Consider the following 18803-nt stretch of genomic DNA (forward strand, 5'->3'; position numbering starts at 1 on the left):
GTTGGAGAGACGTAAAGGTTTCACAGAATGGAAACTATCTGGGTGGGCTGTTCAGAGGGAAGAGGGCAGAGGGCAGAGGAAAGTACGCTGTCAGAAATGGGACAGGCTGTTCCAAGGGATGAAGAGAAGAGTCTTAATGTCCTATTTATATGCTTTTTGGTACATGAACAAATAAATATATATATGTAAAAGTTTTAACACTTCTCTTAAACTGAAGAGATTTTTGGGATGGGGATGTTAAATTCTAAAATGTATTTTAAGTGTGAAGAGCAGTAGCTGCATTTAAATTATTTTTTTCCTGAAGGATAAGCCAAGTGATGATGCTGAAAATGTCCCAGCCAGACACCACTAAGCAATATTGATTTAAAAAAAAGAAGAAGAAAAGAAGCCTAATCACCTTTTGACGGAGAGTAACTATGATAGATTTCAGCTTGAAGGATAATTTTTCAAAAAGCCATGTGCATCAGAAAAGCAGTTTATAATGAAAGTGTTTTCTCAACCATTAACAATAGGGATACTAGCACAGCACTTTAATTCTGAGTGGGTACTTAAATGGATCCTTTCTTTTTATTTGATTCAAAGCCAATATCCTGATGCAAAACAAACACACTTCCCAGATTTCCCTTCAGTGAAACTGTTTTTTGGTGGTTTTGATTGATGTAAAAAAAAGTATACGTGACAAGTCTGATAAAGTGACCAGTACAACAGGAAAACTGTGCCAGCCTAGGCCTATATCCTGTTTATATAGTCCCATGGTAATTGCCAAGCAAGCTGGCAGAGCTGCAAGGAAGATTCTCTATATATTAAAAGAGCTCACTAGATGAAATCAGCTCATATTGGCAGAACTACTGAAAATGGCATCAAGGCTTAGTAGCTTCAAAGCCAAGTTGTTGAGCAATTTATAGTTTGAGGTACTAAAGTGGGAAAGAGTGCAAAATCCAAAGTTCTAATTACAAAAAGTCCCGTGGAGTCATTTCTATGTAGTACTCAACACCACGGAGGCTTGTTTTCAAATTAATATCTACTTATTAACCAAATATTAAACCCAACACTTAAATTTCAGTCAGGAAGCAGCAGAACAGCGAAACAAGCATGAGTACAAAATATACTGTCCATGGTACTGAAAGGCATAATGAACATGATAACTAGGTATACTGATGTAATTAGACATACTCATTTTCTTTCTGAACTTTATGACAGTCCTATCAGGATGTTTCCACATGGGAACCTTTTTCTCTGGCATCAACACAGTTTGCTGCAAGACTGCAGACGATGTTCCTCCCAAACTGTTGCCTTACTGCCCCCATGCCTTCCGAGTGCCGAACCAATCTTAAAGTGCCTTTTCGTAGTGATATTTGGATCTTTTGCAACTGAAGTGCAATCCCTTGAGGTGTGGTCTGACAAGCTACAATTATCTCAGCTTGCCCAGTGATGTGGTCTGCAGCATGTTTGGTGATTGTGTGTGTATCCCTGCCTCTCTGTGTCACTTTTTCCATAGGAATGGTGGGTGGCAAGCCATCAATCAATCTGAAGTTATTGGAGTTTCAGAAATCCTGGAGTTAAAAGTGTAATGAGAGCTGTTATAGTTTAAAGACAGAAATGAATTGAAATTGACATATTGTTTTCCAAGTTCACCTTCAATTTGCCTTGAAATGATAGAACTGTAGAGATAAGTGTGTGTGTGGCCACCTTGCCTAATAATAATAATAATAATACCCCACCCATTTGGCTCGGTTTCCCCAGCCACTTTTACATTTTAATAGTAAAATATCTAGCTTTTTAATTATTTTTTTAAGTAAGTGAAATTGACAAGGCTTGCCTGTCTTCACTGAGCACATCCACAAAGTGTAAGAAATTGATTGTTTTTGTTTTTAAGAGTCATGAAAACACAGGCATACTATCCATTCAATCAAGCCTATTTATCTAATGTGTTGCCTATTGCCTCTAAATAAAATATTTAAAAATTTAATGAGTCTACTATCATTTAGGATCAGGCCCAGACTCGGGGCCCAGAATGATTCAAAACAGCTCCCTCTGAGCCCTTTTGGCAATCTGCTTTCCTTTTCCAAACTCATTGAAGATGAGAGGTGGTGACAGAGTGGGGGTGGAGAAATCCAAAGGAGACAGGATCTCTGATGCAAGCATGAATGGCAGCATCCATAGACATTGGGAATGATGGAAAATCATATTTCTGTAAAACAATCCGTTAGCGCATAAAGAAGAATAAACAAATAGCTTTATTATATTTTGTACTGGCATGATATGTGGCAATCTCAGTGTCTGTTGTCTCTGAATCTCCCATAAAATGTGTATTGCGTTCCCTCCCCCTCAGATGAGTGTTCCAGTTTGTGTTGCTTTCCTTTAGAAGTCATCAGTTGCTGCTGGGAAGGGCAGTGCTATTTTGACAACCATTCTCTACAGAGGAAACAAAATGAGGCTGGAAAAGCAAACAAGTATTTTGGACATACTGTCTGTACAGTTTCACATCACACAAAGCACTATTATCTTTTCAAAAGCTGTTTGCCTGATTTTTCTTGTTCTGCCTAAGAAAAACTACTGAGCTGCTTTGAAATCTCTCCATTTAATGTAACCTTCCTATAAAGAAAAGAGTATTCACTCATTGTAGGCACTGTAATGAATGCCACCATTTTTTACATGCATAGAGAACATCACTCGATACCTTTTCAGCAGCTTTCTGTTACCAGAGTTTTCTTGGAATAACTGACTTCTTATTTACACAAAAACGTAAAAGTATAAATTCAAGCAGTCTTCCTGAGCTGCAGTATTCCTGAGCTACAACATTTATATGTCAACTAAGGAGATAATTCACAAGCAGTTGTATTGTTTTCTCCAAGCATTAATATTGGAGGACTCTTTCATGGTGCATTTTAAAAAAAGTTCCTATTTCATATGCAACTTAACATAAACAGTTAAAATTATATAAACAGTATCTGGTTGACCACCGTGGAAAACAGGCCTGGTGCATTTTAGAGGCTAACAGGTAACCTAACTAACTGACCTAGCCGCTGAGAATTGTGATATTGCTATTTTACAACTCATCACTGAAATTAACATGATTCCTAATTAATTAATACCCCATCTTTCAGGGTAAGCTCTACTAAGGTGGTTTACAAAAAACAAAAACAAAAGATAACTGTCCATTTAAAATACAGTTAAAACAATGCAGCTACAACAACAAACCTGAATAAAATCAATAAAGACTCAATAAAAAAGGCTGACCAAAACAAAAAGTCAATAGAGGTTTGTTTGCTTTAAAATATACACCCTACATCATGTTTCTTCAAAACATAGCCTTAGGGACACGTCACTATATACCTATTTCACAGGACAGGGATTTGAGGTGAGACTTAACAACTCACACATAGAATGTATTCCTACCTGAACAAAAGTCCCAGCAGTGACCTTTCGTATTAAGAATACTCCTTCAACCTTAAAAACACTTTTTTTATAAGTAAGTATAATAGCGGAAAGCAGGATTTTCCAAGCCATGCAGAGTGATTCAACTCAGACCACATTAGCATAGAGCAGGGATAAATTTGTTGCCCTCCATATACTGTTGGACTACAGTCCCCAGCATCCATGGCCATTGGCGGTGACAGCTGGGCCTGATGGGAGCTGGAGTTCAACAACATCTGGCAAGTCACAGGTTACCCACTCCTGGCTCAGAGAATAGAAACCTACTCTATTTACTTGACTTTAATGCACACTTTTTTTGGCCAAATTATGTCACAAAAATTAAGGTGCGCATTAGATTTGATGGCACCAACAAATACCGTATTTTTTGCACCATAACACTCACTTTTTTCCTCCTAGAAAGTAAGAGGAAATGTCTGTGCGTGTTATGGAGGGAATGCCTACAGGTGACCGGGGGGGGGGGATCTGCTGCAGTCGTGAGCAGAGGATCCATGGTTCCCCTTCCTTCCCTCCTCCGTGGCTCGCTTTGAAACAGCAAAGCGGGAGAAGAGCCGCTGAGTAGGGAGGAGAAAGGGACAGAGACCCTGCTTCTTTAAAGGAGCAAAGCGGGAGAGGAGAGGAGCCGCTTACACGAATGTAAACGGCTCCTGTCCAGTTCGTTCCTTTAAAGCAAGCAGGCTCTCTGTCCCTCTCTCCTCACCACTCAGCTCGCTAAATAGCAGCAAAGTTTTTTAGCTCGCTAAGCCGGGGATGAGCGGGGAGGAGGGAGAAAAGCAGAGCCTGCTTGCTAGAGGAGCAAAGTGGGAGAGGAGGGAAGCCTTCTCCCCTTATACCCCTCTTCTTCATTATTAGCAGCATCCTTCTCCACACACCCCATGCATGCTCCTTGTCCCTTGAGTGCTTTTTCTTCCCTCCCCACTTAAAACGTGGTTACAAAGCATGGATCCACATGGATCCTCAGTATTTTTGCATTGGGCTACTCTAAACTCACTGTCAGATCACATGTCTGTGGCCACAGCATGAACCACAAAAATCATACATCCACTGTTTCGTTTAGAATATTTTTTCTTGTTTTCCTCCTCTAAAAACTACTATGCTATGGTCGGGTGCATGTTATAGAGCGAACAATACGGTACTTTGTTGGTTTCAAGGTTTAGAAAATTGAGGTGCGTATTAGATTTGATGGTGCATTAGATTCGCGTAAATATAGTATTATTTCTATAAGCCTCTCCAATTCACTTTTCAGAATTAGGTTTATTGCAATCCTGAGCAATACTGACTGATTCAATGGCATCCTTCGGCAAGTGCCGATAGATTCTCCCTGGGACAAGATTCAAGAGCTACTGATGCCGAAGAGATACAAAGTTTGTTTTGGAGTCAACAGCAATGGGTAAACATCTTTGTTATCTGGCTTTATGTACTTGGGCCTCATGCAGATAGCTTGTTTTCTAGGTCTAGCTTTGGAAAATGGATATTTGCCTCCTGGAATTCCACAGCTAAGCAAACATGTGGCTTCTCACTTTCTATTTGGGGTGAGGAACCTGTGGCCCTCCAGATGTTGCTGGATTCCAGCTCCCATAAGCCTCAGCCAGTAGGCATGGATGGTAACATGTGGGGAACCACAGGTTCCCCACACACTGCCTTATACACCAGGAGGACAAAGGAAGCTTTCTTTTTAGTCATATTTAGTATACCTTATTTTCTATTATGCTTCAATGTCTATTTAAATAACCTCTTTTATCTTTTCTACTGCACAATGTGGCGATGGTTTTAAACCTTCAGTGCCTGCCTATGAACTTAAATGTTCTTGTTTTACTACCATGTCGTGATACAAAGTTATTTTGGTTTGTAAGAGAAACTGAAGCATTTTCAAAAGCCTGAAAGGCTAAAAAGAAAGCTCATTTTGGGTGATGATAAGCGGTAACAGCTATTTAGGATCTTTAAAATTATTTCAATATTTTAAAGCAGGAAACATCTGAGACTGTGCTTGCATTGCAGAGCAAATGTTGTGCATGAAGAAGGTTTCAGGCTCAATCCCCAGCAACTCCAGACAGGGCTAGAAAGACTCAGGCAAAACCCTGGACAGCTGTTGTCAGGCAGTATGGACAGGAACTGAGCTGGTTGGAGCAATGGTCTGACTCAGTACAAAGCAAATTCTTATGAATGAGGTTAGGAGAAATCCCTGCTTGACCTACAGTAAGCACCTGAATGGCCAAGAATGTAAGGGGGGGGAGCAAAAATGCAAAAGGAACTAAAACGGTCCACAGAATTTATTCTGTTGCCCTTCACACTAGCTCCCCAGGTTGCTTTAATAAATGTTCAAGCAATTAGGAAATAACAAACCAATACTGATTGAATCAGGGTCCACAGTCCATAAAGAATCTAAGCTGGGGAAACAGGTCTCACTTGGTATTTAATCTGCAAAGGCTCTTGCTAACACCCTGGTCTAGAACTGAAGAATTAACATCTTAACATAAAGGTGAATTTTTGCAACCCACTTTTATTTCTCTGAGAATAATATGAGAACTCAAAAGTATTAACGTACAATCAAGTAAATTGTTGCCCTTGTTCTCATTACTCGAAGTAAAATACTGCCTGCATAAATTTGTTGCATTTCTGATTGAAAATAAGAAAGCTATCACATCATAGCAAATTCCTGTAAATCCAATTCAGAAGCCACTGAGCTGACATCAAAATGTTCTGATTAGAAATTGCTTACTGTAGAACTAAGTACGCTCTGCGGATTTGCCAGTAGTTTGGCTATGTACAGATAAAAATTTCCAGTTATATTAATCCTCCCAGACAGAATTCAATATTACATTTACAAAGCAAAGAATAAACTTCAGCTAGGATACAAACAATATTGTAAGTCCATCAGTATTTTTCATGCTAAACTTAAGGAAGCAAGTTTATTTTACAGCAGTCACATGACTAGTTCAAGCTGCAAAATCTTGAATCACTTAAGCATCACCAGGAGTATAACTATTCCAGTATGGGGAGAAAAGCATTAATCCATAAAACTGGCATAATAATTGTTTATTTCATCCAATGGAGATGATTTGTCTACTGCGTGGCATACTGGAGGCCTTACAGCAGAGGAAAAGAGGACTAGCAAAGACCAGTGGAGGATGTTTAGGTTGACCCAGGCCTTCTGTTATCTGCTCTAATGCATCTGATGCACAGAGTAAGTGATGATATTGTTATTCCTGTTGGGCATGACATGCCATAATCTACTGGTGTTTTTTTTAATGTTTATTAAGATTAGGGTTCAAAGGGTTACACATTGCCTTTCTGCTGCAGTTCTCCACCCCATCTTGCAGCCAATTAAAGCCACCCAGGTGGTGAGGAGATCATCCAAAATGGCATTGCAAGAGGCACAAAAGGAAAAATAATTCAGAAATAGCCACCACCACCCCGGTGCTTTGCACATGCCTACTGTTATATTTTTACCAGCTCATTGTATTGATCAATGAGTGATATTCACTTTGTGTCCCTTTGATAAAGGAAGGCATCTGCTGGTAGAACAGAGGAGGCATGTTCTGCCACCACCCCTCACAGTCCCTCATCCTTCCCCTATACAGTGGTACCTCGGGTTACATACGCTTCATGTTACAGACTCCGCTAACCCAGAAATAATACCTCGGGTTAAGAACTTTGCTTCAGGAAAGCCAACAGTGTGACGCAGCAGCTAAAAAAGCCAATGCAATTCTGGGCTGCATCAACAGGAGTATAGCATCTAGATCAAGGGAAGTAATAGTGCCACTGTATTCTGCTCTGGTCAGGCCTCACCTGGAGTACTATGTCCAGTTCTGGGCACCAGAGTTCAAGAAGGACACTGACAAACTGGAACGTGTCCAGAGGAGGGCAACCAAAATGGTCAAAGGCCTGGAAACGATGCCTTATGAGGAACGGCTAAGGGAGCTGGGCATGTTTAGCCTGGAGAAGAGGAGGTTAAGGGGTGATATGATAGCCATGTTCAAATATATAAAAGGATGTCACATAGAGGAGGGAGAAAGGTTGTTTTCTGCTGCTCCAGAGAAGCGGACACGGAGCAATGGATCCAAACTACAAGAAAGAAGTTTCCACCTAAACATTAGGAAGAACTTCCTGACAGTAAGAGCTGTTTGACAGTGGAATTTGCTGCCAAGGAGTGTGGTGGAGTCTCCTACTTTGGAGGTCTTTAAGCAGAGGCTTGACAACCATATGTCAGGAGTGCTCTGATGGTGTTTCCTGTTTGGCAGGGGGTTGGACTCGATGGCCCTTGTGGTCTATTCCAACTCTATGATTCTAGGATTCTAGGATAAGAACAGAAATCGTGCTCCGGCAGCGCGGCAGCAGCAGGAGGCTCCATTAGCTAAAGTGGTGCTTCAGGTTAAGAACTGTTTCAGGTTAAGAACGGACCTCTGGAACCAATTAAGTACGTAACCTGAGGTACCACTGTATTTGGTCCAGAGGGTTCCCCAATCCTCCAGAACAGATTTTGGGAGGCAGGGGAAGGGAGATTGCTACAACTTGCCTCTTTCCCTACTCCACTTGACAGGTACCTTCCATCTGTGGAGGTACACCAGCAAGATATGACCTTCCATCTTAAAATCAAGATAGCAAACTTACTACGGCTACAATTCTATACACACTGAACTGGGAGTAGCTTCCACTGAACTCAATGTGGCTTACTTCCGAGTTGGCATATACAGAATTGTAAATACCATTAAGCCATCAGCAGGGGAACATTAAAACTGAAGCAATGAGTAGCTTTACTGCTTTACAAATAACTGAAAATGGGTTTGGAAAAAATGAATAATTATAGATCAGCAGTATCTAGTTTGAAAAAAAGCTTGTTGTTTTATGCAGTACAGTTCCCCAAAACTATGCTGCTCATTTGAATGTGACCTTACCATAATTTATCATCTGTACAGCATCCTGAATGAAAAAGATAACCAACCTTATTTTACAAGTAATGGAAATGTGTGTTTATAACATGCCAGCACCTGAAAGGGAAAATATTAACAGCATTCAAAATATTTATTTTTCAGCAGCTTCCAAGCTGTATGATACGGATTAGTCATGGCACTTTACTTTAATCACAAAACTTCTCAGGCCTCTCTTCAGCACAGCATTTCAGTGAGTCTGAATGTGGCCCTCACCCATCCCCTCCCAACACTTGCTGCAATTGCTTGACCCTGCAGTAATGTAAATAACTCTGGTTGGTCAAAAGTCCCATCACCTATATATTTATTACTATGTCTCTTTGTCCTCCAGGAGTGAGAGGCATGAATTCATCTTCATATAAAATTTCAAAAGGGTAGAGGTCACACATTCTATTAAAGATTTTATTTTCAAAAAGAGAGATCCTGTTTTGAAAGATAATCCTTGGTAAATAACATTTTAGCTACCATACATATGGTACGCAAGCAAACCTGCACGAGTCTCTTTTATTTATTTTACTTCTAAAAGTGCTTCATCATGTTTTTGCCACAAGGCACCAACACCAAATATACAATTTCTAAAATCTAAATCAAGCACACATGGCAGGCAGGAAAATGACATATAGAATAATATAAAGAACAAGCAAAAGCAATAGAACCACCCATTTCAGCACTTTAGTTCTAGATGACTGATAAAATTAGATAAGTCTCTATCCTGCTTGTGACCAGTGGGAAACAAGACGCTGGACTAGATAGGTCTTTGATTTAATATTCCCCTTGTATTTCCACACAGCACCTGAATTCTTATACAGTGGTACTTCGGGTTAAGAAGTTAATTCGTTCTGGAGGTCCGTTCTTAACCTGAAACTGTTTTTAACCTGAAGCACCACTTTAGCTAATGGGGCCTCCTACTGCCACCGCACCGCCGCCGCATGATTTCTGTTTTCATCCTGAAGCAAAGTTCTTAACCCGAGGTACTATTTCTGAGTTAGTGGAGTCTGTAACCTGAAGCATCTGTAACCCGAGGTACCACTGTAACAAGGTGGTATGATGGACTTCCTTGGGCAACTGGTTCCAAAGCTGCATTGCCACCACTTAGTAGGTCTTGCTCGAAGTTCCCCAAGGTTTTGCAACATGCAATGAAGTAACTATTCACACAGCCTATGAATGATGAATGAACTCCATTTGGTTACATTTTGAGAGCCCAGATTTCTATAAATGAACAAGTGGCTCCAAGATTCCTATGAGAACAGACTGATGAAACATCTTCCAGGAGACAATAGCAGTCTAAGAGTTCTGTGGCAGCTTCTTTCCCTGCAACTGCAACTGACTTCCTTTCAGATAGGTGAGCCTCAGGTAAATGGTGATCATGAAGGAATGCCAAAACATTTTAAAGGCCAATTTCAATGCTACTTTACATAGTGGCTGGTTCCAAATCCTGTGCAAAATTCTGTCTCAATAGATGTAATTTTGAAACATGCTACACATGGGAAGCAGGGGATTACATCTAGGAGATTTGCTGCCCAAGATGTTTCTGATCTAGATGAAAGTACAAAGGAAGTCAAGTATGGAGGACATGCGGTGGGCAAAAGAAGGATCTTTGTTAGATTATTTCTTGGTTTTAAAATACTGCATTGGTAATGGTGAAATTCTCCTCACCATTTAGCAGGTTGATACAAAAGTTGACCAGTTGTCTGAATAGCTGCAAGTGCACCAAAATATTTATGTATATTCACCCAATGAGTGACTGCAAGAGGAGCTCCAATGAGTTACACTGCGAAGAGGCACTGTAAGGGTATTTGAACCTCTGTACCAGACCCATCAGACAAATTGTATTCCCAATTAGTATGGGACAATAACCATATACAATGATTTGTAATTTTTATCTGGTAAAAAACAGCACAATATAAAAATGGCATGCTACTTTTTATCTTAGTTGCATTTTCTATTAAGAAAGAAATAGGAATGAAAGACATCCCCACCCCCCAAAAAGGTAGTGACAATAATCCCCAGGTATTCATCCCTGTCATTATTGCAATCCCAAAATTCACAGTTTGTAAAATGACCAGCCAAACATTCCCAGAGAGGCAATCTCACACTGCAGCTGACAGCTCAACTGGCTGCTTCTGCACTTTAGAATATATAGCCAGGGCTATTTTCTTATATTTGCAAGATAAGAGTGATATCAACTCCATTTATGAATGAGATTGAAAATAGTCCTATGGGAACTGAAATATTTGAAGATGCAGACCAAACAGGGAAAACAAATAAAGAGATAAGTCACGCTATTGAATATGATGAACTGCATGCAGAGGAGATAGATAAGATACACAGCTGAGAAAATAAGTGAACTGGGCAAGGAAAACACAACAGGCAAATTAATATGTGGGTATCTGAGTACTGGGTTTATGTTTAGGAGAACATAAGCCTAACACATAAGTAGCATTTTGCTGTTCCTTTTACATCTATGTTAACTGATACCTAGGTTGTTTTCCAAATGATATACCTTTCCTCTATCCCATTCCTCTGTGAAAATAAAACAGGGAGAAATTCAGATATCCACAGTTCAGTCCACTGTTACGTACCACATACCCTCCCATCATATCCCAAATTCTGAAATAGCCAGAAAGGTATACCTGTGTGGACTGGGGGTGGGGTGGGGTTAGCTAATTTAATCTCCACATTTTTTGTGTGCCAGGTAGAGAAAGAAAAGTTCTGGGCAGTGGATGAATTGTGGTGGTTCCCCCCCCCCCCGTCTGCTTTTTTTAGTGGTATCAAGGGAAAGGAATCACCACCCCTTGGGTCAATTGTGACACTCTCCCCAGGCCATACCCACTCTCTATAGATTCAATCCACACCATACTTGAGTGGTTTTACAGGGTTGGAATCCTTCCTTGAACTTTGATATTCCTCTTGCTTTGTCTGGATGGCGAGTGGAGGGGTGTGGAAGTGTCTGCTGATCTACCTAAAATTTTACCTCTGGCCCCAGTCACTGCCCACCAGAGAATGTGGTTCTTGGGTGGGAAAAGGCCCCCCACTCCTGCTTTGCCAAACTGGAGAAAAAGTAAACTTGCTTATGGAGCAGGTGCAGCATTTTTACCATAAATAAGAGCCAAAACTAGTTTACAGTGCTTGCAGTGCTGTTGCTGGGGAAATAAGCATATCCAGCAGCATCAGGGATAAGGTACAACAGAATACGGCTTGCTGTTATCTTGCCCTTAACCCCCTCCCCTCTTTATCCTCAACAAGTGCTGTTGCTTTTGCTGCCACTATATAGCGCTATACCTGTCCAATTCATATCTCTGACCCAGCTGTAGAACACATTTCTCCTTCCATCTCCACCATCTCCCAGTGAAAAGATACCTGCAACAATGTAGGAAAAGGGAGAAAGGGACATGTCTGCAAGTTGCCCCTGTGCAGACACATTGCATGCATGGGTATTCTAGGGGCTGTTGCTCAGGTGCACGTGGTGCCATTCTGAGGATGCCCCCTCCTCCTGCTGCTTGCTTTTACACCAACAGTTAGGACGTGTATCCATTCCTCCCCAGCAAAAACAGTTACCCCTGGAAGAGAAATATGTGGAGAATGTGTGCTTAACGTACATTTGCATTGCATTCTCTACTCTGCATCTCAATACAATGTGAAATCCCTGTTATCTCCTGAACACAGGCTGCTTCACTGTTTTGGAGGGCAAAATAGAGCACTGACACTAACTGACAGTTGGTTCCTATCTCCAACACCTCCTGTCCGTATTAACTTAGTATTCTTAGTCTGAAGTTCAAAGGTTCTCAGGAATGGGGAGAGGTAAACATTTCCTGTCTTTGTTCTACTGAGGCTTCTTGACAAGAACCCCTAACCCCTGGAGATCTCCCATGACCGTACACCTGCTGGTGTAGCTATAAGGCATCCAAGGCTCTGAAGCCCAGGGCTAATAGTCAACTCACATGATCTCTAGAGAACTAATACCTTTCATCATAAATCTGAAGCTGCCTAGCAAAAGGGCTACGTTTGGGTGCAGAGGGTTAATACCCAAATGCTACTGCATATAGCTGGCTTTTAAAAAGTGTACATCTCTGTTTCTCTCTCTTTATGAAAGTGCACTTGTACTGCTCAGCAGCAGCTTATATTATCACCTCCTCTCTAGGGAAAAAAGTTTCAATGATCAACTTTCCATATCCAAAAAGGATCTTTCTATACACACACACACACACACACACACAGAGAGAGAGAGAGAGAGAGAGAGAGAGAGAGAGAGAGAGAACATCGAACCAGCTTCTGCTAAGGTACATTGTCACTTGCATTGGTTTTTCTCCACCGTCCACAAAATGGAAAGCTGGGCCTTAATGAGAAAATTGATAAATGCCAGCTTTTAAAATGTAATAGCCTGACAACCTTGAGCTTTGATGAACATTAAAAAAAAAAAAGCAGCTAACATTGTAAAAGTACTTTTCATCACAAGTGAAATATTCTCATCAGAAACTTTGGCATGCCATCCGGGTCTTTAGATACCAGCTATAAAATAAAACCATTTGTCTTTTTAGCTGGACAGGAATGCCCTTCAGAGAATGGCAAAACTATTGCTTATAAACATTACTCATACACCTTAATGTTATTTTCTTAATATCTGCTGTTTTTGTGCTCGGTATGTCTAAGGGGGAGGGGAACCCAGAACTCCAGCTTGTTTCTATAAAAGCAAACATTTAAGACCATTGTTACCTTATTTGTCTGAACACCATATTCCAGCCACTGAAAGCCCCACTGATTTTAATGGAATTCACTTTCAAGAACATGCTTTTGATTGAGCTATCACTCAAACGTTTGTGTCTCTCATGTTAAAAAAAATAAGGTGACAAATTATCAATATTAAGATAAGAAATATTAATATATAAGGATAAATTACTATATATTGATACAAATCCTGTCTGTCTTGGTAGTAAATATATTTATATGTCAAGAGAACATGTCAGCTACATTCATGTTTGGAGAAATATATTATTTCTAGACTGGCTAGACATATTACTGCACTCCTCCAAGCTACAAAGTCTACTACCCTACCCTGATAAGCTCCTTTTAATACCGAGGAATTATAGTAGAATGAAACAAAGTGAATCTGATTTTTGTAAAGGAATTGATGCTAAATATTCCCATTTTTCTTTATAGTGGGACTTTGTGTTAGTAATGCCAAAAGTATGCCAGGCTCTGCAATTTCACATTTTCATTTCTTTCCTCAAACACTTACAGTTTTAATAAGGTTTCATTTTTATTGCAGTGCCACTTATTAGCCATGATGGGAATAACTGTAAGGAGATTTCCCTCCTAATTCCTTGTTTAATGGGCTGGGTGGTTGGGATTGGGGTGGGAGGCTGACTGGATGAGTCAGAGGATCAGGGATGGTTTACACAAAAGCTTTTTATCCATCCCACTGGCTCAAAGACCTACTACAAAGGCAATAATGACCTCCGTCATATTGGCAACAATCATCACTAATATTATGAAGCTCTGCATGCCTAAAGAGGTCTGCATTCCATGTGGCCAGACAATTAAAATCTGTGAAATCTTGTAACACCCTCCAGACACAGGTTCAAACCCAATCCAGAGAAGAGGATATAGAAACACTTTCCTGTTTCAGTAGCATGAATTATCTGTTTTACTGTCATAATTTATATCATGTAATTATGATGAGGGATTTTAAATACTGGGTTTTTAAAGGCTGTAATATGTTGCTGATATGGTCGACCGAACAAACACTCCTGCCCACACTTTAAGATCTGCTCGGAAGGTTATTCTGGTGTGCCCACCTATCAAGTCAGTAAGGTGGGTGGTGGCCCCATACCTATGGAACTCCCTGAAACTGGACTTGTATGAAATTTATACATTGCAAACCTTTGGGAAGACCACAAAGAACTATTTACCTCCCCCCTAGTCTTCCAAGATTGATGTTTATTAGTGGGGTGATGGTAACTGAATTATGTTCCTATCTGGGTGTGAGTGTGAAAATGCTGTTACATGGTAGTTTATAGTTTTACATTTTGGTACTGTTCTTTTTATATTTCATTATTTTTGAATGTAAGCCAGGCACCTTCCCATAAATACACCCCCAAAATCTACTGTTGCATCTTATTGGTAGCGGTAGTCATGACTGCTGCAAAGTACACACTGAGGAAGCGATGGTGAGTGATTGGCCTCCATCTGTCCAAAGTATACTGTTGCCATGGCCACCACATCCCTCTACATGCTTCTTTTCATCCAGGTTGACAACGGTAGGCCAACCACTCAGAAGGACCTGATTTGCTCTTATTGCCTCCACTAATCCTCACAATATTAGCTCTTCTTAGCAACTTAGGAATGGAAGGTCATTTTTCAAACAGTCTCTCCATCTGATTCATATTTGCTGTGCTTTAATGGAAACATGTTACAAGAACTCATACTTGATTTTACAACAGCAGAACAGGAGTTCCACACTAATGCATCTAAAAGCATGTTTACTCAGCTGTCGATATGGTAGTCTGATCTTTATCCATTAAATTTATTTACTTTGTCCTCAAACTCAGTTCCATTCATATCCAGCCAATCATAAACTCTAAAAGGCTTGGTTCTGTGCCAATGGAACATGAACAGGTACATGTCTCACCAACAACCATTAATAAGTCAGCATTTGCAAACTGGGAACCAGCAGGCAAGGACTTGAGACTTCAAAGTGAGCTCTCAAAATATCCTATCGCATAATAACACACAAGGAAAAGAAATACCCACTCTCAGCACCTTATCTTGGAAGTTCACATTGGTTAGACGGTGACCTTTAAAGGATTACCTTAACACACAGGGAAATCAGCCCCTCTCTGATGTGTTCTGAAATTTGTAATAAAAAAAAAACGGTGCATGACTGATGTTTAAGTTGGGAAGGGGGAAAGGCGAGGGAGGGAGGGGAAGAAAAAGAAAGGCAGCTTAAATTTCTCCTAACATAAGCTGAAGCTCAGATATAAAGCCATTTGACTTTCAAAGGCCACAACTATGATAGCTGACTGCCAATTTGCAGTTTCCAATGTAACGCTCTTACTCCATAAACTAGGGCAACAGAGAATACATCTTTCAAGTCCTAAGTCATTTCCCCCCCCCCCATGTATTCATTTGTTTTGCTAGCATGAAAAAGCAGAGATGGGATTCACATTCATTGTCTTCTCCTCCCCACAAATGTACATTTATATTGTTGGCAAAAAAGGAACATAAAGGAAATAATGATTTAAATGATACATTTAGAAGCAATCACTGACACTTTCTCCTCCCTGCCATGCACAGGTGTGGAGCGTGGGGGTTGATCTGTGATGCAGGCTGTCTTTCTTTTGACAAAAGGAAAATGTTTCTCATCATAAAGACATCTCTACCTCTCCATCAGTCATTTATGCATTATTTTCCATGCTACATTATTTGAGGAACAGGGAGAAGTGAATCTAAAGCTATTTTTGTGTGTGCACATTAAACAAAAAGATTTCATTTTCCATTTCTTTTGTGAAGTTGGTTCCCCCCCCCCCCCCGATCTTGTTTTGTTCCCGATAACTTCGTTTATTGCTATGGTACTGGCTACCAACTTTTTCATTAAAGGTGAACAAAAAACTACCTTTCCCAAGGCTGCCACCCATCCTCTGTCACAGATCAAGCTGTCAGATTGTTCCTTCATAGTTAACACAGAATAGCACCTTGGTGCTTTCGAATGGCTACTATATAAAATAAGAACTGTAGTCAAAACTCGAAAGAAGTATAACATAAGCAAAGTTAGTAGGAGTCTTTCTCAACTGATATTCTGCTAGAGTCCTTACTGGGCTTGGAGAAAAGAGGTCTTTGTTTATTCAAGGCCTCACACCACAGTGCTGTCTATAATTCCAATACCTAAATTTTATGGTCAGAAACTAGGTTTATGTGGGTCCAACATATTCTGACCGGCATTATTCCTCATTCTTGCAGGCCATGTGCAGCTTTCTAGCTCTTGCCAAGCATTTTGGCTGGTTTCTATTCCAGACTTGGTTTTGTATCTTTATTTCTCACATCTACCGTATTTTTCGCTCCATAAGACACACTTTTTCCCCTTGAAAACTAAGGGGAAATGTCTGTGCATCTTATGGAGCGAATGTGTGGTCCCTGGGGCTGGGGCGGGGGGGACCCAGGCTTCCCCCGCCCCCAGCCCTGCAAGCTCTGGGAGCGGAGGCAAGGCTGCGTGCAACCTTGCCGCCGCTCCCCAACCTGTTATGGGGGATGGGATTGGCGGAAGCTTGGGCTTCCCCCACCCCAGCCCAGTGGCTAAAAAGGAAGCCAAGACAGCGAGCGGGATCCATCCCGCTCACTGTCTTGGCTTCTGCCACAGCGGCGCACAACCTCTCCCGCAGCCTCTGTCCGCTGCTCTTTGGGGCTGGGGGGGGGTAAGATTTCCCCCCCTAATTCCCCCCCTAAAAACTAGGTGCGTCTTATGGTCCGGTGCGCCTTATGGTGCGAAAATACGGTAACCACTATTGCAATTATTCTTTGTGCTGTTTAAGGAAGTATCCAGGCACTGGAAGATCTTGGGGTTTCAAATTTCAGTGATGCCCTGTGCAATGCCAAAATTTGATGCCCCCTCTCTCACCTTCCATTCTACATAATAGCTGTGGTGACCCCTGCAGTGCTCCATGCCCAAACTGGTCACACACCCCTAAATCCGCCTCTGATCCAGGAAGTTACTGGAGATTATATCTTTGCAATACTGGACTGGTCTGATCCAAGTATGAACCTATTTGTTTAAAAATCTCTGAATTTCCTGTGTCTCACACTTTCCTCTCCTTCTCAATCTTTGACATCCCACTCTAGCCCATCTTGTCTGCCTATTGCAAAACTTTAAAAAAACTGCCTTAGATCTTAAACTAGGCATAGGTAAACATTCCCCAATTTCTCTCAAAAAGAAATCTCCACCCCACCCCACACAGAGCATTCAATTTTGTGAGAATTCAACAGGAACGTTCCCAAAATGTGTCACAAGCTAAGAGAAAGAGAGAGGAGAAAATAAGATAGACATACACACCCCTTTCTTTGTAGGTGTGTGTGCAACCAGAAGTAGAAGTCCATCTCACTAGCTAGTTAGGTCTCTAGCTGCTGATGCTTTGAACATGCTCATAAATGTAATTCTCTGCCAAGATTATTACTAAACAACTCCCACAATCCTGGAAGGAAAAGACATTCCTGATCACGTTCAAAGCATCATTTCTACTTCAGCAGCTTTAGGCAAGATAGATCTGCTGGGCTAATGAGTCAAGTTCCCTCCAGCCACTGGTTACCTCACCACCCCACTTTGCAAGCAACATTAAGGGGGTTTGTGCATTTTCATTCTCTCCTCCGTTTAGCTTGGACAAGAAGGTGGACTGACACAGGAAGACTAGGGCAGAGCCCCAGGATGTAGTCAGCAGCATGGCCAGTGGTTGCGGATGGCATGAGCTGCAATCCAGGAACATCTGGAAGGTCACAGGTTCTCCAGCCCTAGGCTGGAGATTGAAGTGGAAAGCAACCGTGGGTCTCAACCAGATTCGAAACAAGCATTTGAGGGGAGGGCTCACATTTTCAAACAGATGAAAACGTTCTCTCCCTGTGCTAGTGAACACTGTTGAACCTGGCAAGGAAAGTTACATTCCTGCACAGATTTTGGAGAGGGGGAATGTGACATAGAGATCCTGATTCATGTTGCAAATGTAATGAGTTGTATTAAACTAAGTCCTGTTCACAGTCCATTGAACCTATCTTGATCATGGCTATTAACATCAATGGGCTTACTCTGAGTAGGACTAGAGTTGAATACCACCCAATGTCTATAACTCTGAAATTTCTGTGTCAGTTTTCAGTCTATGAGATTAATACTCATATACTCCATTTCCAACAAAATAAAAAATGTTGGGGAAGCCTCAGTTCTCTTCACATTCAGCATGAGGCAAGAAGGCCATGTTTAAAATGTGTGTGTGTGAGAGGGAGGGTGGCTGGGTATTCAGCCAGCTGCCATGTCTTAAATGTTGATATCCAAGCAATACTGGAAGATTTCCATTTCCCTTGTTTTGATTCATACATTTAACATCAAAATTCCCACATGGCATTTAGCATGCACAGCTGTCTCTGACTTCAGATAGGATTTCAGAATATACAGTAGATGCCTATAAAATATTCTGCATTACTTTCACAGTCATCCGGGGTGACATTTATTTATGGTATTTTGTTGCTGCTCTGAATAACTAGATAGAGACGGCCTATTTATTTTTGATCGATGAGATATGAACCCAGCTTCTGGGAATCTTTGGCACTTCAGGACCAATTTGCAGTGAGGATAAGAGGTAACTGTTGCTCATCTACAACAATGAAAGTGGGGGCAGGCCATGGAAAGGAGCATTGCTGGAGCACTGCACTATGTTCCAGCTTTACTGTATTGTCTCCTAATGT

At 41.1% G+C, this 18803-nt stretch overlaps 1 protein-coding gene and 1 long non-coding RNA gene across 5 annotated transcripts in view; both read right to left on the reverse strand.

Annotated features, from left to right (window-relative positions):
• Positions 1 to 18803, reverse strand: part of PRKN (parkin RBR E3 ubiquitin protein ligase) — a 618246-nt gene that overhangs the window by 459193 nt on the left and 140250 nt on the right. The window lies entirely within an intron of this gene.
• On the reverse strand, positions 2220 to 8377 carry LOC310703922. Its single transcript, XR_014524473.1, has 2 exons — positions 8331 to 8377; positions 2220 to 2415 (listed from the first exon to the last, which is right to left on the reverse strand). It is a non-coding gene; the product is annotated as an uncharacterized lncRNA (long non-coding RNA).

This window comes from Podarcis liolepis (assembly GCF_965112155.1).
Source record: "Podarcis liolepis genome assembly, chromosome: 3".
NCBI classification, from domain to species: domain Eukaryota; kingdom Metazoa; phylum Chordata; class Lepidosauria; order Squamata; family Lacertidae; genus Podarcis; species Podarcis liolepis.